The sequence below is a fragment of the Rhinolophus sinicus genome, chromosome 15, assembly GCF_057876585.1.
Source record: "Rhinolophus sinicus isolate RSI-liver-muscle chromosome 15, RSI-T2T, whole genome shotgun sequence".
In the NCBI taxonomy this organism is placed as follows: Eukaryota; Metazoa; Chordata; class Mammalia; order Chiroptera; family Rhinolophidae; genus Rhinolophus; species Rhinolophus sinicus.
The window spans coordinates 107,639,355-107,664,613 of NC_142515.1; the positions used below are offsets into that span (position 1 = coordinate 107,639,355).

At 31.4% G+C, this 25,259-nt stretch overlaps 1 protein-coding gene across 1 annotated transcript in view; it reads left to right on the plus strand.

Moving 5' to 3' along the window:
* PDGFC (platelet derived growth factor C) overlaps nucleotides 1-25,259 on the plus strand; it is a 176,226-nt gene that overhangs the window by 66,031 nt on the left and 84,936 nt on the right. The window lies entirely within an intron of this gene.

Below are 25,259 nucleotides of genomic sequence, written 5' to 3' on the forward strand. Positions count from 1 at the left end.
AGTTTAGGACATGTATGTAATGCAAGATTTCATTGGATGCTATTAAAATAAAAGAGACAAGATAAAATAAGCACATATATCTTCTATTTATAGAGCAGAACTGATGGTAAAACACTTAGATATTACATGTTTATATAAGTTCTGTGTATGTGTATGCATGCACACACAAATGCATGTGCATGCATGAGTCCATTTTTCTCCTCCTATTTCTGCTTAAGTTAGGATATTCATTCTGAAATGTCTAACTTAAGAAATATTATCATTATGGTCTCTCCAAATATGCAACACCTGAAGCAACAGTGCCAGTAATATTATGAAAATGTCTTTCATCTAAAAGTTTATAATACACATATCTAGACTGGAAAGATTATTTTCATGAGCGGTTTGCCTAAGCCAAGCCTGAACTCCCAGCAAGTTGAGGCCTACAGATCCCATCATTCTTTTCTAAGAAAACTTTGATAAGATTCTACTTTTGTAGAATCCATTAGTGACTTAGTGTGTTTTATGACAGCAAGGTAATAATTTTGTACAAGTACATATGTAAAATCACTTTCACATAAAATATTTGCAGCAGAGAGTTTAGGTTCCCTGTTTGCCAAGCCTCGGCATGCCTGCATCTGAAGTTTGCTTCAGATAAGCATCTCTTTAGCCTCTACATGAAAGTGCTTGTCAGGTTCAGGAGGACTTTTCAGAGTTAAATCAGTGGGTTCTTTCTCTCATTTTTTGAGAGAACTGGAACTTTTAAATTAATCCAAAGTAGACATTATGTAGCTAACGCAGCTGTACAGACAGAACAATGCCATCTGTGAGAGTCGAACAAACACAAACTTTCTTTCTGTGGATGACAGACCTCTGATATTAAAAGTTATATGCACAAAGATATATATATATATACACATATATATACATATACACACATATATACATATATTAAAATCAACTACAGAAACAAATATTTAAGCCTAATAAAATATAGTATTGTATACTTAAATATTCCTAAATATATCTGCATTTTAAATAATTAGTATAGTCTTTGGTTGCATGACCTATTTTTATTACAAGGAAAAGGGGGAAAATAAGGACGAATAATTCTTTAAATGTAACAAATGTCAAACATGCATTATTCATCTGATTTTATCTAATTAGTATAAAACAATAAATGAGATGTTATTGTGGAATCCTAATGTATTTGAATGTAAAAAGTACACAAGAACTATGAAGCATTCACTAAACTCTGAAATTGATTCACTTGCAGTTGTTTATATAGATAAAGAATTTGATCAGTATTCCTTCATGGATGCCAAGACTGAATTTTAACTAGAGCCTAGAACTTAAAATTTGAAAGAATGGGACTAAAAATGAAAACCAAAACCAAAATCAAACAACTACTTATGCAAGTAATAACTGTTATATTTATTATAAACATTTGATAGAATAAAACAGAGAAAAAAGGGAATAAAGGGCAAAATTGGGGAATTTACCATTGTTATGATTGACCTTATCAGTTTATTTATTTTATGAAAACAGAAATGAAGTCATAATAAACTTGATACCATGTTATATATTATATATTTCTCATTGTTGAAACTTGTTTGTAGAGAGTGTTGAAACGGTTGATCATGGCATAGAGTCACATATTGATTAATCTGTTTGCATATTCAATAAAATATTTTGCATTGAAATAGCTTTCTAATGTGTATATGATATTGATTTGGATATCAACAAATTGAATTCCATAATGTATTTTAAATTGAATATTAAAATTTCACTTTTCATTGCCATAAATAATTAACAAATCATCACACACGTCTAGATTAAAACATTTAGAAGATACTTATGTGGACAAATAAAAATACAAATAAGTGAACATTTTTCATTACTTTTACTTTTGTATCTTTAAAGAAGGAGATACGAAGAAGCAATATCTAGTGGTTATTTTAATTTTTGGATCCAGGTACTCCTTTAACTTGTTAAAATTAGCTTTATTATTGACCGTTGGACAGTTGGAAAGAGAAAGGGCTGGGAACTCATATCTGTGTCATATTTTCCTCTAGTCCAGTAAAGTGTAACTGCATCCCAGGCTAGGTTCTGAGTGATCTGTTAGCCATAGGACACTCCAGGAAAAAGGAACGTTCTTCATTAGTAGCCCAATATGACCTTGGAAACCACAGAAAGTCTTTCCTCAAGCCTAGACTAGTACCTGCATATGGGGTTTGTTTCTTGTTTCCTTTACGTTAGGATGAGCCCTGGGTTTGGCCTTACACTTTTGTATCACACTCACTGAGAAAGAAGTTAGTTGAGAAGATAGCAAGTGCCCTCCCAAATGAATAGAGAAACTCAAGCTATCCTTCCTTTTTGTCTTCCCATAGGTTTCTTCATGATCTTGTTTAGCTTACCTTCTTGGAGGCACTCTCCAAGCAGACATGACCTTAAAAAAGGAAACGGATCCTTAGGGGTCCACGATAGAATACATACCTTTATTTCTTCTGCTTAAAGTCAGGGTGGATTAATTCTAAATGGCCAATTGAGATAGAGATCCTTAACTTCCCCCTCAAGATAGACGTGTGAGTAGTAAGTATTTACCAAAGGAGGCCCTTATCTGGTGTGCTTGGATTCAGGTCAGATTCTCTTAGCTACAGTGAAGGCTAGTTGAGAAGTAGCACAGAATCCTTAAAGTGCTCCTCCTTAGATATTATATTGTTAATTAAATTTTCAAGAAATTGAGATAACAATTTAGAAAATAATAGCATAAATAGGTAGCTATAAGAGTATCATTAAGATGCTGAAAGGGAGAAAAAGAAGTCCCAGATCATCATTGATGTCCATATCTTTATCAAGAAGAAAGTTAAGAAAACACAACAAAACAGATAATATGTATATATAAAACAACACAATTTTATATTTTAAGTCTTTAATATTACGAAGTTCTCACCTGTAACCCTCTACTATGAAAAATTAACTGATGTTATAATCTCATAAGAGTTAAGCAGAGAAATAAGATGAAATCCTGATAACCAAGATCCTTAGTTATGCGAACAGTGACTCAAGTTTTTACAAGCTTCCTCAAACTTTTTCTCATAACACAGTATATATAAGCCCTGCCTCATGGTTATGTGCAATTCTCTATGATTCAATTTTCTCATCTATAAAATGGGGGATTAAATGGTACTTATTTTAAAGGTGTGGTGGGAAGAGTAGATAGAATAAGTAATCTGAAGTTTACAGCAGGATTTTTTCCTAATATTTTTATAGTTTAAAATAGTGTGAGGAAATTATTAGGAATGGATTTCCTTTCATTAAATTTGTAAAAGATATGGGTAAATGTTTACCTGCAATTCAGGTCTTATTTTTTTTTCCCCCAGAACAACAAAGTGTTTGTGTTTGATTAAGTTTCTGTTGCGACTTTTATATTTTCTTCTGCAGGAGCATCTATCATTCTTAGGTTGTCTTTCCATTCTTTGTGTTTCCTATCTAGTAATTTCTCCCGCATCTCAGGGTTAATGGTTTCTTAGCCTTTCACTGATAATGTAAAACAGTTTTTAAATTATTTCTTCAAGTTGCTGTGCTAAATCAATTTTGAGATACATTTTCCCCTCTCAAATTTGTCAGGATAATATTACTTTTTACTTGTGCTGCAATATATATATTTTTATAGTCTCTATTGATTTATTTTACAATTTACCTTATTTGAAGAGATGTCCAAAGAGATCTGTGTTTTACTGGAAGATAGGGTGTGTGGATTTCTCTCTAATGGGTCATGATATACTTGAATGTTGGTTATAGTCCCTCTTCAATCCTGTAACTAACTAGAGGGAAGGTTGATATGCTTAGATCCAGCCCAATTCCCGGTAAGGTGTGGTGTCTTTAGTATTTATTGCCTCTGATTTTGTTATTCTGATCCCAAGAAGGACATGAGAAATATATAAATCCCTCCATACACAGTTACCAGGTATATTTCTGAGAACATCCTGCTCATAATAGTTTACTTTCTGGACTGCAATTTAATGCCTGACAACTCTCATCTTCCTTCTTGCACTCATCAATTATTGTTCGTTTTCTGATAATTTCAATTTCTGAAGGTGCATACACATAAAAGTCTGTGAATACACATAAAATGGTTCTGACCACTTAAAAAATAAGTTTTAAAATAAAGGAATGTTTATTTAAACTGGTATAAATCCAGTGTTTTTGACTAAGAGGTAGCTGAAGGGAACATGTACTAGTATCTTCCTTTCTTTTTTTCAAATGGATTGGCTTTTTTTTTTTGGTTTGTTTCTTAAGCTAAATCATGGGTGAAGCGACTGATTTAGTTTTCATTTCAGCTGCTTTGACTTTACAACTCATGGAAATTCTCCTAAGAGAGCATAATATCTGTTTTTCTAGTTATAGTTTTTAGTGATGCTTGAGTTTTCAGCATTTTCCGTGGTCTGCCTTAGAAACCACTGTAAACTAAAGTCATTCTTACCTTTAAGTCTTCAAGACCACAGATTTAACAAATATTTTAAAATTTAAATAAATATTGATGCACAGCCAATGACCTATAATATTTTACTTTTTTAATTATTTGAAAATGGTAATCTTTATGGTATATATTAATTTTTCTTTTCTTGTTTATTGTAGTTAAGACAGTTTATTAACTACTATATAATACACAGCTATACTTTGTTATCACCTTTTGTGAACATCTCATAATTTAATGTCTCACATCAGAGCCAATGTTCAAAGGGTTGTTAGCCTCTTGATTTTGATTTTAACGTGGAAGCTACTTTCTGTCTAGTATTTGGCCATGCCACAATCTCATTAGTCTTATAGGTCTCTCTTGAGAACTACTACTACAAATAATGATATTTGCATATGTAACAATAAACATCAAATTTGTCATATAGTTGTAACTCAACTATTTGTATATCATATAGTTGTAACTCAACTATATGATTGCCTATAATTCATTTGTATGCCTGGGCCGTCAGTGCTTTTACCAGAAATGACTCGTGATAGTTGAGATATTTTCATAAATAACAACAAAGTCTTTGTAACACTAGGACTTTGGTATTCTTTGAATTACTTTGCATAGAGAACTAATTGTCTTTTGCTTACAGCTGATATTTTTCTTTTTTTCTTTTTCTTTTTTTTAACTAAATGAATACTTATCCATCATATGCTTTTAGCAAATATTTAAGAGCGTAGTAAGTCCAAAGAATGTGCTAGGCCCTTGGGATAAAACAATAAACACATCACTCTTGTTTCCATCTTTATGACCTTGTAGCTTTTATCCCATATTTGACATTGCATTTCATATGTTCACAATTTTTACCAAAATCATATTCTCCTGTGCTATCATTATTCCCTATTTTTTTCTTTTACTTAGTAACTTTTTTCTTAAATAAATACATTTTTTTAAACACTGTGTAGGAAATGCCCATGAAAACAGAATAAAACCCTAGCTCGCTAGGGTTGGGGGGGAAGAATAGTTTGACCCTTTCACTCACTCATTCCTTCATCTCCAACTCCCGAAGTGATTATGTAACAGCTAGTCTCCTGCCAAGCTATCCAGTTCAGAATCATTGTTCTGGACCACTGTTTCTGAATGTGTGGTAATTTAACCATTAGTGTTTCTTAATATGATTTTTAGGAATAAAAAGACACATTCTTTATTTTAACAGATAACTCACTTTAGTAGCTATTAAATATATATAAATTATATTTTGTTTCTTTCACTGAGTAACTTTTTTTCTTAAATAAGTATATTTTTTAAATTGTAGGAAATTCTATATTCAGTAGCTTAACATGAAATGTTCCAAAGGAAAACATAATATTTTGTGGCCTTAAGTAATTTTCAGTCTAGTTCAGGAGATAAAACTTAAACATATCCTTCAATTAAAAACAGTGAAGTCCTATAAGCTTCAATTGCAAAATGTGTGTCTGACAGATGGGCCTCAGGCATTCAGACAAGATGAGATCATTGTGTGCTATAGGTCCAGTGGCTTTGTGCAAGAAACCAGACTCTAGCTGGTCCTTTGAAGCCTTGAGTCAACAAGGTATTCCAATTGGAGTGCACCAAAGCGATACCACCAATGATGTTTGCTAATGTACGGGCTAGAAAAAACAAATCTGTAATCAGTTTTTTTGGAAAACCTGGTCTTGTTTGAACTCTTTCAGGCTGTAGACTCATTGCTCTGGTTCCCCAGAAATCAACACCTGTGCTATATTTTTTGACATTTGAGTTTAGAGTTGAGAGAGAGAGAGAGAGAGAGAGAGAATACATTTATGTATATATATTTATGTACCCATAAATTTCAGTATAATATCATAAAATCATATGAAAATAAACATAGTAAATGACATCAGTGTGACTTGTGTTAAAGTGGTCCCTCCGGTTATAACTGTATAGGGCAAAAGTATTATTTTTAATCTATAGTGGTAAATAGAGTTTTAGTGACCTTATATTATGTGTGGTTTTTCTTTAGAGGTTTATTTTTGTAATCTTGGTTAGTTTTTTGTTGTTTGTTCTTTAATTTATTAGTCTTTTCCTTTACAATGTACATTGAATTTTTGAAAACCAAAAAATTTGTAGATTTATTAGAAAACTGTTTGATAAATAGCCTTCGGAGTTATATAATTTACAGTACAAAATAATTATAAGAATGAATTCAATATATCCTAGGTGACATTTTTAGCTTTCTGTGATAAATACATAATCAGGTTTCTAATCTTCTGTATAATAATACTTAAATGTAACAAGCCAGCCTATACCTTTTATAAATAATCCATAGATTCCATTACATTTGGAATAATACTTTTAAAATAGTTTTTATTTAAGTTCGTGTCTAAAGTACTTAAGCGGTATATTCTAAGCAGCATATTCTCCTTAATAAATTGTTTTCCTGGAGTCTGTCAGAACTCATTTGCATTTCAATTTAGTATTTTAAGCACATATTATATTTAGTCCATATACAAAAACATAAACTTGTACATATTGAGCAAAATTTATTGAAAGCTTTAAAATAGACGCGAGCAGTAACAGATGAGGACGCTTATGCACGATCCATTAAAAAAGTAAATGTCTTCATTCATTTTAATGTTTTGATTTTACCTGCAATGTTCCTGATCTCCAAATTTATAAACCAAAAAACTCACAATGACATAGTAATTTTTTGGTTAGAGTAAGTCAGTCTTTGTTATTGCTTGTTTGTTTTTTTGATTTCCAGTCTTTGCCAGGAAAATATTTTTAAATCTAATCCTTTTTAGGCATGTTCAGCTATAAATTGCCTAGATTTGTTCCGGTTCCTGCCATTTGTCTCCTTTTTTTAGTGCTAATATTTGCAAGGAGTTTCTTACATACTTGCCATCATAAGCTGATTAAAATCCCAATGTTGGCGTCTACCTAAGAGAAGTTGCAGCTGCTACTACAAACTGAGCAGTTAATAGGAAGGAATACCAAGGATTATGGCCTTTTCCTTCCCACATTGGTATTCTTTGCACCATGCAGTTAGCTGCTGCTTGTGAATAATCATTGTTTACCTATAGAATTTTCTCTTCACATTTACTTTTAGTATTTTGAAGCACTCAGAATTCAGTGCGTTTTTTTCTTTTTGCCTTTACCTTCCCCTTTATACAGTTTCTTTAATGAAGCTTTCAACAGTTTTACAAAGCAAGATATATTATACAAATAAATTGCATTAAAACTGGGTCAAACTTTAGAATACTGTGTGAACATGTATTGGTGAGAAAGTCACATAGTTACCCTTAGGAAATGGCTATGTATTAAGAGGATTTCTTCATTTTCATGGTGTTTATATATCAACTGCATAGGAATTGAATAATCTTTGGGAGCACACATTCCACATTTCTTTAAAAAAATAAGTTTAAATAAATAAGCCTTGTGGAAACAACTATATAATATCAATTTATTTGTAAGTGAAAAGGAGAAAAGCCATTTTAATACAACAGGTATAATGTCTTCTTCAGAAAGATTATGGAGAAGAGTTAATTTTACAAAGACAGCATACTTAAAAGGAAACTATGTTAGAAGATAATATGTCATGTGATCATCTTTTTATTCAAGACTTAGAAACATTTCTTTAAGTTCACTTCAGCTTTCTGGTTTTATAACTCTATGAAATATTGTCTATCTTTAAACACTTCAAACTTCTGTTCTATTGAAATTCCTTTGGGTGAGATAAATGGATAGGACTTGGGGGGAGAGGAAAAATAGAATCTTAGGAAAGTAAAATAAGAAAAAAATATTTGTTAACATGTAATTAATGTGTAGAAAAAGGTGAAGGAAAGAAGAAATAGGTATAGACATGAAATGGGGAAGTAAGTCAATCATTTTTGTTTAGTAGACTCTCCTGATTTATTACGGGCTTCTGGCTATGATCCAGTTCTCCTAGTATCTTCTTCATGGATAACAAGATTATAATATCATAAAGCAGTTAAGTCAAATGGGCTGACTTGTATAATTACATTTAAGACATATCTTGGTGGGAATGCAGATTGGTGCAGCTGCTATGAAAGGCAGTGTGGAGATTCCTCAAAAAATTAAGAATAGAATTACCATATGACCTAGCAATCCCTCGCCTGGGTATCTGCCCCAACAATCTGAAAACATTTATCCATAAAGACAAATGTGCTCCAATGTTCATTGTAGCTTTATTTATGGTGGCCAAGACATGGAAACAACCAAAATGTCCTTTGATAGATAAATGGGTAAAGAAGTTGTGGTATATATACACCATGGAATACTATTCAGCGGTAAGAAAAGATGAAATAGTATCATTTGTGACAACATGGATGGATCTTGAGATTATAATGCTAAGCGAAATAAGTCAGACAGAAAAAGTAGAGAACCATATGATTTCACTGATATGTGGTATACAAAACTGAAAACAACAAAAGAACAAGATAAACAAATGAAGGAACAAAAACTCATAGACATAGACAATAGTTTAGGGGTTACCAGAGAGTAAGGGGGGAGAGGGGATCTAGAAGAGGGTAAACGAGATCTAATATATGCAGATGGAAAGAGAGCTGACTCTAGGTGGTGAACACACAATGTGAGATATAGATAATGTATTACAGAATTGTGCACCTGAAATCTATGTAACTTTACTAACAACTGTCACCCCAATAAACTTTAATTTAAAAAAAGACATCATTAGATAAATATCAATTTATTAATTCAACAAATATGTATTGTACACCTCATATCAGCTATGTACTATTGTAACTGTACAATAATAAACAATACAGACAAGATCCCTGCTTTCAAGGAACTCACCATATGGAAGAGAAGGGCAATAAACACATATATTATATAAAATGATTTCAAAGAGATTTATGTACAGTTGACCCTTGAAAACTCTGGGGGTTGGGTCACCAACACCCATGCACAATTGAACACCCACATAACAATTGACTCCCCTAATCTTAACTACTGTCACAGCTTGGTATCCACGGGAGATTGGTTCCATGACCACTCCCACCGGAAACCAAAATCCATGTATCCCCTGTATGAAATGGCATAGAACTATGCGTACAATTGACCCTTGACATCTGCGGATTTCCAACCATGGATGGAAAATGCTGTCTTCCATCCGTGGTTGTTTGAGTCTATGGATGCAAAACTCAGGGACATGGGGGACCAACAGAATCATTATTGGAAAAAAAATCTACATATAAGTGGGCCCACACAGTTTAACCTGTGTTGTTCAAGGAAAAACTTAATGTGTTAAAGAACCCATGGTAAATATAATTAAAAACTACCTTATTCATAACAACTACAAAATCTATACCTTTTAATTCATCTAAAAAATCAGATGTGCAAGATCTTTGTAAATATAATTAAAACTTTATTGAAATAGTAGCTAGACAACTATTAAAGCTATGAATATTACTTAAAGTAAGGTAGTTTCAAAAAGATTTGCTTTTGGTGATGGGGAGGGAACCAAGATTGAGAAAATGTTAACGTTTGACATTTTTGAGGAATATGGCAGTGGTTATTTTTTCCATGGTGTATGTTTTTATTCCTTATCTTTGAATTTGGTTTTGGAATGCTGTAAAAATCTGATATTGGAATTTCCCACTTGACAGGGGCCCAATGGGATTGCCATTGCTCATTGAATATTTTGGGCAGTTTTATTTGGGTTTCCTCTATTTTCACTAACTATCTTTGGAGTTGTGCAAATAGTCTGAAAAAGAAAAAAAACACACCAAATACATAAAATGTAAATAATGCACCATGTTTGCTGGTGGGAGAATTTAATGTTACAGTTATGTAAAGTAACCTCAAATAATTCTATAAGTTAAATGCAATTTCAATGAAATTGTTATAGAAGTTCATAGAACTTGGTAAGCTAATCTGAAAACTAATGTAGAAAAGTAAAGGGCCAAGGTATTAAAGTTTATTTAAAAACTTAGCAATGAAATGGTGTTTTTATACAAAAATAGGTGAATAGTACAATTAAAAAGAACATAAAGACCAAGAAATTGAGTCACCTACACATAGCAGTTTAATATATGAGACAGAGAATGGGAAAGGTCTAAACTGTATAATAAGGGATATTTAGAATATTGGCCATCCATACGAGACAATAGATACAATTACACATGATTCATATCATAAACAATTTTTTTTAAACATTTAGGGGTGAAATATAAATTAATATCCTTTTGACATTATAAGATAATAGTTTCTTAAGACACCAAAGACCCACAATTTGACTATTAAAGTTAAACTTTTGTTTGTGTGTATGACAAAAATCAGTTTAAGAAATAAAATATAAGTGAGAACTATACCTTCTTCTCATTTTCATTCAATTAAAAATTTACTTTAATAAAAGCTTACATGAACAGGCATATTTGATGAAATTAACAATTCAAGTTAATAACACCTGAGTGTGTAACAGTGAGACAGGACAGTGCAGAAGCCTGGCTCCACGTCGCGTGCCCTTAACTCAGTAGGCGGTCGATGAGGTTATTTAGGAAGAGTACTGAAATCCAATTCTACTTAGAATATGTTCAGTACATGGTTTACTAAAAATTTCAGTTTAATATGTGTTCTAAAATATTTTATCCTTCACTAAAAGATGAACTTTGTGGGTAACAAAATATATGTTTTTTTAATTATAATTTAACTCCTTCATAGAACTTTTATTATATTGAAATTTTTATACTATGAGTATATTGTTATACCGTATATTTTACAGAGGGGGAAAATGAAAAATAATGAGATCACAGTTCTTGACTGTCTTTTCCATTCCATTTACCCTCTTCATTAACGAGTAGAGAAGTGATGATTCCAGAGCATTCTATGAGCTTGAATCCAAGGATGATTAAAAATGTACTCGTTGTACTGTTTTATTATAAAATTTCTGCAATATACTCACTAAAGGACTAAAGAAGAAAACCTACTCACTGTACATTTTTTAAGAAAAAAAAATTTTAATTAATGTTATTGAGTGAAAACAATTAATTACCTATATAGGAGTTAAATACATATGGTAATGTTATCTTTTTAAACATTCTTTAATATCCTTTATGGTGAAAGATTTAAATTATATTGTTATAACCATTCTTGAAGAACCAAAAATAACAACATATGCAATCCTTGTGTGACTGCTTTTCTACCTGACCGACAGAGCATTTTTTTGGCTCTGGAAAAAAAAAAAAAAAAAAAAAAGGTGGTGGGGGGAGTTTTTTAAAGTTGTCTTAAGTATCTCATGAAAATGAATCACTATCAATTTAGTCACAAAAGAACTAGGATCAAATTAGATGTATTTGATGCCATCTGGTCTCCCTACATGGTTGGAGAGAACCACTGCTAGTACCGCTCACCCTGAGGGCACTATTTCCAGTTGCCACAGAAAGGAGCAGGTTCATTATCAACCCATGCCTGCAGTTTGGTTGGGCTCACGCTTGTGATTACCTTTTTGTTCTCTCTGTTCATGATCTTAATCTAGTTCGAAGTTATGTCCTTAGCAGAGTGGCGATGATTATGTCTTCCTCACAGTAGATATTGCTGTAAGAGAGTTCATGTGAGTGTCTAATAGTTTCTAGTCTATTATTGGGACTCAAAAGCTTTAACTGCTTTTGTAATTTGCACTTAGAAACTATCATGGTAAATAAATACTTCTTGTGGAAATATGGCAGTGCAATTAAATGATGTGCTATATTCTTTAAATATACTCCTCTTGATACCAAATCTTTAAAATTTCTCCAGAAAATATATTATTTTTAGCAAATGTAAAGAATTATGAGCTTGTTCTCAATTACACGTTTTAGATACTTTTTTTTTTCCGGAAAATACTTAAGTACTTTCATACAGCTGCATTGGAAATAGGTGAAATATTGTTATATGTAAAAATATTCTATACCTAATATATATATATATAAATGTATATAAATATATACACATACTATTTATATATATATATATATATTTATTTATTTATTTATATATAACTTATGTATATATGTATATATTTTTAACCCACTCTAAAGTTCAAGATAGTCTTTCAAAATGCACTTCTTTTTAAATCCCTGATTGCTTAATTGGTTACTCATTTACACTGATGTTGTTGTACCAAAATGGCACTGTAGACCATCTGAGCATGGAGTGAAGAACTCACTGTTTTGCTTTATAAAGGACAAGTTATTTTTGGAGAAGGTGTTCTTAACCTTGATTTCGTAGGAAAAAAGCGTTCATAGATAGTTTCTAGGGGATGGATGAATACTCTGAAATTATATGCTATTGTGTGCAAACTATAAGGGTATGTGTTTAGATATATAATTTTCTGTTTTGAGCATCCATACCTTTCATCAGATTCTCAAAGCTTTCTCAAGCCATTGGTTTAAAGGATCAAAAAATAGCTCTTGCTTTTAAATGCGTGGTTCAAAAGTTTAGCATACTTGAGGAATTCTGAAGCCTAGTTTTATAATTGGGGCAATTATAAAGAACAGAGGATTATAGGCATTATTTAGCAAATCATATCAAGGTTTGTTTTGTCTCAAAAACTTTCTACATTATTATATTCTTCTTTCCAGATCATCCTACTGGCATGCTCTTTACCATAATGGTGCTTCTGTATTATTCCACAGTCCATAATACTTACAATCAGTTCTAAACATTGCTTTTATACCTCTCATCTAAAAAAAAAAACCAAATACATAAATAAAGCATAAGGCTAACTAAAATGAGTTTGCAAGCTCCGCACAGATGGTGGCCCCCGCTGGGAATCAATATTTTTTCTCATCATTATAATGAAATGATGAACAAAATGACATTATTTGAGAACCTGTTGTCCTTGACTTCTGATTTTTCAAAGATAATGGTGAAGGAATCTCAAATGTGAATTTAATATAACTCAATTCCATAGAAACCTATTTGATGATATGGCAATAGGTTGTTGGTGTCTTTGCATGTAATCTGAGGAATTTTGGTCAATTATTCTTAAGCCAGTGTTCTTCAGACAGCAACAGTAGTCCAGGAATGAACCCAAATGTCACCCTTTTTATCTACTAAATTTTCTTTGTAAATATGTTTGTAGGTGAAAAGTGAGCTTTATTCCTAGGCAGTTTACCCAGTCAAAAAGTATTTATTGAATGTCTATTATGTGTAAGGTACCATGTTATGCTTTGGGGGATACAGTAATAAAAAGCAAACAATGAAAAGAAAACAAAAACCTACACAGAATGCATGATCTTTTTGTGTTTGCTAATTAAATTACACACGTACTCAAGTAAGCAAATGAACATATATGTGAGAGCTGCATTCATGGTGAAAGATAAGTAATTTTTACTTTTAGTATTTTTCTACATTTGTTAACCCTAATGATTGACTGCATTTTTGCAATGATCTCTCATCTTCTCTAAATTACAATGGAATTTGTCATTTTTTAAGGAGTACCAAATTCTGGAAGAATGTTTATAACTAGAGGTAGAATGAATGTCAACCCTATTGTTCCAAGCAGTGAAATGGAGCCAGAATCCAGCAAATGAGTAGTAATTGGTAAAAATGTCTGCTGCTCCATTGAGAGTGTTAGAAACATCTCGCAAATAGTCCATTAAAAAGCAGTTAAACAGAGCAAGTTATTAGGATTGTTGTTTTTATAGTACTTACAAAAATAACAAACCTGCTGTTGTTTTAACCTACTTAAAATAAAATACTTTAAATGTAATAGATATTACCGAGTTTACAAAAACAAAGTACTACTTTGTGGGCTAAGTTGAATAAGGATGTAAGCAGGACAATATACACTTAAGAATTAATCACACATCTGTCCAGGTTGAAAATTTTCCTGGAGTCATGCGATATAGCATAAAGATAATGGGATTTAGATTCAAAAGATCTGGCTTGAAGTTTAATGTTGTCATTTGTCATTTGGGGAACCATATGTTCAAATTTTCTGGGGACCATCATGGTTTATATCTGTGGTCCTGACACAATAATACCACCCTCTTTCATTTTTAAAAGTGTATTGATTTGGACAAGAAATTTTATGGTCAACTTACTTACTATGACAACCAACTGACAATAATAAAGTTTGCATAATACACTGGTTTTCAAGATTGTTGTGATAGCCAGAAAAAAACTTATGTATAAGAAAGTGTTCTGTAACCTGAAAATCATTACAAGAACTATAATGCAGTAAATAAATATTCATTTGGGCAGAGTGATTAAGGTGACTGAATAAAGGAGAGTGGTTTATTTTAATCAGTAATTCTTGAACAAATTGGTATTACTCTGGTTTGAGTAGTTGTGTGCCCTCTTTTCCTGAAGTGTGTTCTGTTGAAATCAAGTCATCGAGTATGACTACCAGGAATATTGAAACCTTGACTTTACTTGTAAGAAGGATAAGTGATAGGTTCCATTTAATTAAAATTTCAATGAGTTTCCTAAATTGAGTGAGGAAAATGGAACCAATTATTTCATAATCCATCAACATTCAATTCAGTTTGGAATGTTCTTAGTGTTTGCTTCTTATCATTTCAAGAGGTACTTACATGTCCTTGTAGTAGCTTTGAAAAATAATGATTTTTATTAGTTTCATAAGCCATTATTAGTGATCACAAATTTTAATGTTCAGCCCTATGAATTTGATATTAAGTGCTCAATTTCTCAAAGAAAAAAAAAATTCATGTAGTGCTGTTCCTGAACCCCATTTTATTTCAGATGATTTATTTAATCTGTGTAGAATGGCTACTCGTTAGCCTTTTGAATTTTTTCCCCTGAGAAGCTGTTAGAGGACTTGTGTTAATTTGAAATAAAATAAGACCAATTAGTTTTTACCAATAGCAAATGAATTTCCAACAACTTCAAGGTCCCTTTATCAGTAGGAAGAAGAAACGAATTCTCCCTAAATTTGAGAAGCCATTAACTGAACAACCAGGAGGACAACCAAAACTTGGCAAGCAAGCATCAGCTCACCATATGGAACTTTAAAAAATATAGTTTCTGTGACAAGATGTTTGGGGATAATAATTACTACTTCACAGGGTTTTTAAAAACATTAAATAGATAATGTATATGAAAGCATCTGGCCAGTTACCTGCAATTCTGAGTACATACTCAATAGATATTTGTTGAGATCTAGGAAGAATGAAGAGTCAAGGGAATATATCCTACAGAATAATGCTCTTTCTTTTATTTTTTTCTATGCCAGCCAAGACCCTCTCCCTTAAAGATTGGTATTAATGACCATGATTAAAAGTTTATTTGACTCAGATAATCATTTTTACAAGCTTTATGTGTCTTTTCAATCATTCAAAAAATTTTATTTTTACTTCCAAAATCTGAAATTGAAGATTCTGAACCACCTAGATTAGGATTTGAGGTCATCAAAAGACTCAATTTTACTATCTCCATCTACTGGCAGGGAGGAACTATACCCAAGCATGTGGACTGGCATAGAAAAGAGGAGAAAGAACATTTAAAAGGTAAGCAAAACATATATTTTTATTTACTCTGAATTTTTCAAGTTTTCTTATCATACACTCTAATGTACTCTCAGATAATTAAGGTTGATATAATGAACCGTATTAAGGAAGAGAAATTTGTTCAGGTGGTACGATATTTTTATCTGATTCTTCAACATGAACAAGTACAGATTTGAATGCCCTGCTTTCATAATGGGAGTCTTTTCTATTCTTGTACTTCTAAATTTCTATCTGGTCATTCCAACACTCCAGTGCTGTTTTCATATTCTTAATAATCTTCAAACTGCTGTGTTCTTACTGAAATATCTCTGCTCTCATTTCTGTATTTTCTGATACATTAAAGATAACTTCCCGTGGCATGTTATTTTGATTATTAATGGTGTAGAGAGAGTAGAAGTATGTTTCTCAAAGTACAATTGATTACTCTGGTGTTTCTTATCCTTTTTGTCCATCCTTCATTTGTAAGTATTTTCTTTTGGCATAAAATACTGAATAAAAGTTTCTTGTTAAGTAATGAGTAATGTCTTAATGCATATTTATATCAGGTTTTGTTTGTCTGTTTCTTTGGTACTTTGCCTCCTCATCAGAACTCTTTTGTTTTGGTTGACTTTTAACAAGAATACAACATGGCAAGCAAATTTTGAAGTATGCAACATATCAAATAAATATGTTGATGTTTGTGTGGTTGTACAGAAATAGATCTCTGTAAATTTAAATCATGTAGTTTAAATGATTAATATAGTTATTCTTAAGGCTTACGCTATGCAAATCTGTTTTTTTAAAGTCCTACATCTACTTGAGAATAAGACTAGTAGCCATTTCTCAAGATAATTACTATTGTTACACTTGCTGCAATTAAGTTTAATTTCTAAACTTAATTTGTACTTTTTTTCCTGTTAGTTTTGTCTTGCTCTTCCTCATCCCTTGGACATTTATTTCCATATCTTTCTTCCATCTTTTTTGGACAAAATTCTCTTTCAGAAAAGAAATGGATGAATTTATAGGGAACACGGGTGGAGAGGTTTCAACATCAAAATTGGATTTCATGAGCAAGAATTTTCAAGGAAATGCTCTGTTCAAACAGGTCTGTTCACTTGCTGGGAGGTGTGAATGCAGCTGGTCCATTTATTTGCTGGCTGGGGTATTACACTCATGCAAACAGTGCGGATATCATAAAGAAGAATTCTCAAATCTTCTTGTGACTTCTGACAATGTCCAATCTGACAGACATAGCCTCAAAGTCTTCACTGAGATCAGATCATAGGGCAGTGGGTGTTTTTGAATAACGTTGAAGGAACTAGTGATAATGAGGTGTTTAGAGAGTAATGTCTTCTCACAAATGAAACTTCTGGTGGACTTTTGTAAAGTCCAGTTTAGTCCCTTTTTTGAGTAAAAGTATGTATCTTCTTGAATATCACCCATCCTTCTCTTTTTAGATCTGTTGCCTCTGGATCTTTGGTTTGATTTTTAAACTATTGTTTGAAAGCTAGCTATTGCTGAAAAATTTTCTAATGGATATATTCAAGCCAATTCTCAAATAAAGTATAATTAAAGTATACTTGACATTTTCCTGCTTATGCTCATTCACTCTTTTATAATAGACAAGCCAGATGATAAAATAATGTAATCTCAGATGAAATAGCTTGGCATAATTAGGTAGTCTCATGATTGTTACTAAAAATGTCTTTGCTTTGAGAAATAAAATTTAAGCAACCTATTTTCCCACCAAAAGTGTGTTTTATTAGTACTTTATGGCTTTCATTTCTTTTAAAAGCCTCATATTTATATTTTATTCATATTTTTACATCACTTTAAGATTGACAAGAGTTATTGAGGGCAGAGTGTGGGGTGGGGAGGTGATGTTTTCCAACAGGCCAGAATGATTAGAACATTTATGAGCATACTTAATAGTTAATCAAGCCTACGAGGGGCAATCATATCCCAGTATAATTGCTCTTCATTTATTCCTGTTCTCATTTTGTGCAGTTACTACTGAAACCAAAGATGTTGCTATAAATATAACTTAAATATCTCAGATATTGCTTCCGGAAATGCAAATAATTTATCACTTACTTATAGCATTTAATAATAACATTAAAACATAAAATAGAAGGACATGCTTTGTATAGAAGTGACCAAATTTATTATTTTCCTTATCTTAGGATACTATTCATAAGGAATTCATAGGCTCATTGCGTATAAATTGTATACATTCTCAGAACATAAAATGATAAATAGAAGTAGAAAGTAGTAAAGTCTCATTTTTCAGCTGTTATGATTGCTGAATATGTTAAAACTGAAACAAATATATTCCTGATTTATTGTTTCTTAGGAATTATTTATTTTGCCTAATTGAGGGCTTACCTTAAAATAAAAATTTAAATGTATTTTAAATATTCACTAAATGCAATGGTGTTATTCGTTCTTTTCTCTGAAAGAGTAAGTCTGTATTGATTACCTTTTCAGTATTATTTTCCCTGATGAATTTTAAACATCTTCCCATCAAAATGTCAATATGGTATCTAGACATCGTGTGCACACAAAGAAGTAGGCAGCTACTTTCCATATTTGAAATTGCTGATAAATTCCAACATGAATGCTGTAAGTTAAATGTCCAGTGCAGGTAGAAAATTGACAGTTGTTGAATCTCTAAAACAGATGTGGTTCTTTTCTGAACATATTATCTCTTAACTAAGTTTATTTTTTTTTAAAGGTTATGTAATATGATTTGTACTTAATCATGTTAGCCAATTTTTGTCATATTTCATACAAATGTATTTTGCTACTTAAATACTTCAGAACTTCTAATATTTTATGTAAACTTTCTACAATGAATAATGGTTTTAATTGGACAAGATTAAATACTGAAAAAAATGAAATCAGTAGTGAATCTTTAAAATGAATGTTTCTTTTGTAATATGAATTAATCCTAGTTTGTCTCCGTTCTGCATTCTTGTTTTGGCCTCTCTGTGGTACCTAAAGTAATGCACAACTTAACACAAAATGAAAAATAATAGCATTGCCCAAACATGTTTTACTATAGTGGTATGTGTGATTGTGTGTGTATACAATTATATTCATTACTAATTGGTTGTGAGATAAAGGCTTTAAGAAGATTCTGTGTTTATGTACTTGTCTATTTATCCTGCAGCATAACAGGTAAGAAGATTATTGCCGGTTTGTCTTCCATAATTGAGCCTTCATTTAAAAATGTTATATCCCAATGTATAAAACCAAAATGGGTTATTTTTACCATTACCTTAAGGCTAAAATACCATGCTGTCAAATCTTTACCATTTCTATATCTCATACCTCAATACCAGCACAATTTTATAGATTTTATTTGCTGTATCCTTTATGATGCCAATTCAGATATTTTAGGGCATGAAAAGGGAATGTTAATAATAATTACACCAGAATAACAGGTAAAAATCAAGACCACCCCTGGCAAACCCAAACATGTTCACTATATAATGATTTGGATGGTATGCATAAAAATTATTAACTCTAGTTGGCTTAAATAGTAAAAATGATCTATTTAGTCAGGTACCTGAGAAGCCCAGAGATGGGATGAATTTATTGTGTGGTTTGAACTGAGATCCAGCTCCTTTTTTCTGTATTACTATATACCTGCCTAATTCTGTGCACTGAGTTTTTCATCAGATTGGATTCTATTATGATGGCTTAATAGTTACAGAAGTTCTATACCTTATTTTTGCACCCCAAAAGGTCTAATCCCGTTCTACTGGGGGAAAAAAAAGCCATTGCATTCACTCTGATTGGCTCATTAGAGCCATCCATGCAGTGAGGGAAATGGACTTACATTGACTTTCCAGGCATGCTTCTGGGTAGGGTCAGTCCTGCTTTATTTATTCAGTGGCTGCTTCACAGTGGTGATGGGGGATGCTGGGAAGATGCTCACTATATTAACTCTCTTTCATTGCATATGGAAGATTTGCTATTAACTTCCTGAACACAGCCCCCCTTTAATAGTACCATTGTTCATAGTTAAACAGGAGCTAGTGGCTAAATTCTTATATTTCTCATTAGATACAAAATGAATAAATAAATAAACAAACAAACAAACAACCCCCCCATTTTTAAAGATAAGGAAATGGCAACATTTCTACAAAGTTGTCCCTTTCCTCCTTCTTTAATCAACCCATAGAAGGGAATCAACAATTTGAAATCACCGCCTAAAAAACACTGCTTTTTGCTTACTCTATTTGAACTTCGTGAAATTGAAATTGTTATACATATGACTCATTTTGTATTATTTTACACAGCAATCTTCTATTTACTGTCATAACAAAACCTTGATACCTGAAAATAACTTTCCTCCCTCATTGGAGAATATTCTAAATATGGACACAGTTTCTCCTTTATATACATATTGATTTATAATTATCAAAGTGGCTAATTTATGCAATTATCATTACATTGAACTTTAAAGTAGCCTGTGATTATCTCTAGTTTGTAAAAAATAGTGATATCAAGTGTCTTGCCTAAAATTACAAATTTTATCATCAATTGATTTATATATCAGAGTTAAGATAAAATAATAAATGTTATTGTGGCATTCTTAGAATGTGGCAAGATTATAGAATGTGTTTTATTTTTTTTAAATAAGTGAGTGTATTAAGAAAATGACAAATCTCAATAATGAATACTCTAATATCTATCACCTTCAGCTGAAATATATATGTAGATTATAATAGATAAATTTTGAGTAATATATGAAATACAAATTAAAGGGACTTTAATTGGGGAGGTGAATAAATTGTAAAATCATTTTATCCTTGTATGCACAGTCTCTAGAAACTTAGGAATTAAGGGTGAAATTTTAAATAAACATAAAATTGTTTTCAGCCATGTTCTGGGCTATTAAGTTTCTTTATAATATCAATATGTATGAGGTAGCGCCATGTGCTGGGCACAAAGCTAGATACTGGTATGACTTTTAATAAAATGTAGTTTTGCCTTCTGGGAATTCGTAATTTGGTAGAAAAGTAAGAAAGATCAACCCATACATATGTTTGAAACATGCAGTCTTAAAGGAATGGGCACAGGAATCAAAAATGGCATTCTAAAAGAGGGAACAGTCAAAGTGGGTTTTGATAGTGGAATGTTAGTTTCCTAATATACCTAGTCTAGTAATGATACTAAATTACAGTCCTAGAAGTTGTCACATTAAGAGGAAAAGGTTTTGTTTTGTTTCTGATGACCCAAGCACCTGGAACAGTACATGAAACATAATAGGTTCTCAATATATGATTTTTGACTATTTGTTCCCTTGAGGAATAAAATGATTATCTTCTGAGATAAAATCAAGAACCTCAAATGAACACGTCTGAATTATACTGTTTTATGGTTTACTTAATAACAATCTCCTATTTTATTTTTCCTTAGTAAATATTTATTCTTGTAATTTGTAAACAGTTTGAGGTAAAGACTTTAATCTTACGATTGTCTTTGTTTTATTCTGCTATTGTTTTAAAGGTAGGTATGGGAAATGGTAGATTGAGCTGACGATAAAACAAAAATGAGTCTGAGTTTCCTTTTAGTGTATTAGACTGTTGTATTAAATATGAAAATGCACTTCTATATCATTTGGAATTTATGTAGAGATATTTGTTTACTATGTGGAACTCAAGTATATCTTCTTGCTATAGCATCTAAGTGGATCACGGTGAGATGACACTGGCTTTTCTAGGGAAAAAGGTGTCAGTCATGGAGCCAAATTAGCCATATATCTATATATATTCAAAACCTGAAGCTGAAGCTAAATAATAATGAACGTTAACTGTAATATATAAATATGTATATATAACTGTTATATATACATAACTGTATATAACTGTATATATATATGTATACAAATATATATATATATATATATATAGTCACAGGATGTGGAGTACAGCATAAGGAATGGAGTCAGTGGAATTGTAACAGCTATGTATGATGTCAGAGGGGTAGTAGATTGGGGGAGGGGGGTTATCACTTTGTGAGGGCTATAAATGTCTAACTATTACATTGGTTTATACACCTGAAACTAACAAAAATATATACCATGTTTCCCCGAAAATAAGACCCGGTCTTGTATTAATTTTTGCTCCAAAAGACGCATCAGGGCTTATGTTCAGAGGATGTCATCCTGAACAGTCATGCTAGGGCTTATTTTCCAGTTAGGTCTTATTTTGGGGAAAACACGGTATATATATATATATATATATATATATATATATATATATATATATATGTATATATACACACACACACACACACACTGATAACCAAAGATGAAAAAAAGGTGTTTGTTTTTTTAAGTATATACATTTTGCCCATGAGGTTTTATATATATACATATACATATACATATATATATATTTATATATTTATATATGTCATATGATTTTTACTATTGTTAAAAGTGAAACCTGTTAATTGAGAGTCAATGAAAGCAAAAATAGTGGAAACAAAAATAGCTATTATAAACAAACTAGCAAGATTAGGAAAAAAGATTAGGCTTAAAGAAGGTTTATCACATGGGGAAAAAAAGCAGCAGAGCAAAGCACAGATAAGACCAGTGAAAATGTATATTTATCAAGTAAGGATTTGAAAATGGATACTACTGCCTATTTCAGAAATACCTTTTGTTATACACAATGTGAAGGTTAATATATATTTGGAGGTAAACATATCAAATAATCTTATAGGACTTTTGTGAAGTCTACCGTCTTATGGGTGATGCCGTGTCACCACAGCCTTGCCTATGTGAAACAGAAACCAGTATTTTTCACAACTCTAAAACTAAACCAAGATTGGAGACTCATTTCTTTTTACCTAATTGTTAATCTTAAAGTCCTTTCCTGTTCCAGTCAACTTAAAACGTCAGCATAAGGGAAGGAAATGGATGATTTATCTTTCTTTATGTTATATATTATCCAGAAACCTCTTTTTCAGTGTTATCTTTATTAATAATACAACATTTTCAATTGTTATGTTTTTTATTGCTTTTTATGAATCCTCTTATTCCTATCCTCTTTTATCTATAATAAATATAGCTTCAAAGGGACTAACAGTATGTAATGGATGGCAAACATTAGGAAATTATTTTGATTTCAGTGCTAAACTTACTGAATATATGCAATTATACAATGACTCTTATAAGTCAAATGTATGTATACATATATAGTCAACAATTATATTGAATTTACATTATTAATCTCTCTTCTTTCCCTTTTCTATTTTTGTTTCATTTTAATTTTCAATACTTGTAACATAAAAGAGGTTGTGCAGGATAATATGAAATGGTGTCCATTTATAATTTTATCAATTTAGTGTGTATACACATTTTCATTTTTCATGCTAAACTCATCTATGATGAGCAAGATTTATTCTTGCTTAGGGTACATTGAAAGGAATATGTAAGTATTTTAGTGATTTGACTACAAACACGTGTTTTATTTCATTGGTACTTTCTTTCTGTGTACTGTCCATGTCCATTGGATATAGGAAAAGCACACGTTCAATAAAATAGTCACAAAATATATACTAGTCTCATCCCTAAAATACCAGTAAAGTTATATATTTGGAAAGATGATTTTTTTAAACAACAGAGTTATAAATGCAGAGTCTTAATTTGGTAGAATTTAATGTTCGTTGCTTTTTTTTCCCCTTTTTGATTATAGGCCTACTTGTTTGAGATTTACATAAAATTTTGACAGTCATTTGCAAATCATATGTTTTTGGTGGCAAATTTCACTTCATTTTGAGATGAATTTTTGGGCACAGCCTAGATTTTCAGGCTATAAATTATGTTTAGTTAGAGTTTAATGCAATTGTGAATTATAAAGGGAAAAAAAAGATGTAGGTAATTTAAGTATATATATTTTATCCACGAGTTTTTTTGACTGAAGATATAAAAATAGAATTTAGATCTTTTAATAGCCATGTGGCTTTCTAGATTGTTCATGAAAAAGTAAACATCGCTATATTTGTAAAAAGAACCGAGGACATAAGGCATTTGTTTTGAGACAAAAAAGGGACACATATTACATTTTGATAAATCTGATTTAAAAAGTTAATTCATAAATAATATTAGTTGTAAAGTGTGAAGGACTCTTGATATAAACTACTGCTATAAACACCTCCTGAAATAATTAGATTATTGGAAAAAATTTAGAGAGTGAGGTAATACCTCATTTTTAAGAGGTCTCTTTGAAAACAGAGAATGTATCAATTTAATTTTAGTGGTAAATTATCATCAGTTTCTTAATAAAATCTGTCAGTGTACAGGAGTGTTCGTCTATCTTGATAGTTCTTCCTGTCTTCTTAGGAGATATACTGATACGAAGTTATTTGCATGAAAGTTATCGATCAATTCATATATGTTAAAATAGTCGACAGCAGTGTCAAATGTTATCATCCAGTAAGACGGAAGATGTTTCTGTGTACGTTACTTACTGCTGGGGACAAGTTTAGTCACCGAGAAGAATGACGGCATTAAATTATTTATTTAATTTAAAAACTCCATTTGTTTTCCCTCAAAACATATTTTACTAATATGGTATTCCCCATAATGTGAGCTGTGTCTTTTCAAAGAAAATTATATTTTTCTTTACGTTGTCTTCCTAATTATAATTTATGCAATATAAAATAATACTTACCAGACTGATTATTGAAACTGACAAATCTAAGAGAATAAAAAAGTTACTTTAAGAATCATAAATACAATTAAAAATTTTTTTGGGTATTTTCATAATGAAACAGATTGTATTTTTAACTTTAATAATATTCTAACTAATATGTAACCCTTGCCATTGTCTTTTAAATTCACAAATTTTCTTACAGAAATATTGTTAAATTAAATTTTATCAAGGTGAAATAATGTATTTTGCCTAACATAAATACTAAATGAAAAGTTGCTGTAGTTACTTCAATTGCTGTTGAACAATGGGGCAAAAAGAAATACTTACAATCCAAATAGTGTTGTGTATAGTAGAAGATGCATTAGGTTGGTGAAAAAGTAATTGCGGTTTAAAAGGGTAAAAATAATTGCAAAAAAACACCATTAATTTTGCACCAACCTAATATTTGGTTTCTAATATTATATAAGAAATTACCACAAGCCTAGCAGTTTAAAACAAACACAACTTTATTTACTCTCAGCTCTAAGGTCAGAAAGTGGGGGACTGTGTGAGTGGGTTCTTGCTTAGAGGTTTTGCAAGGCGAAAATCAAGGTGTCAACCAGACTGGATTCCTGTCTGGGGTTGTTGAGAGAAGAGTCTGCTTCCAAGCTTGTTCAGGTTCTTTGAGGT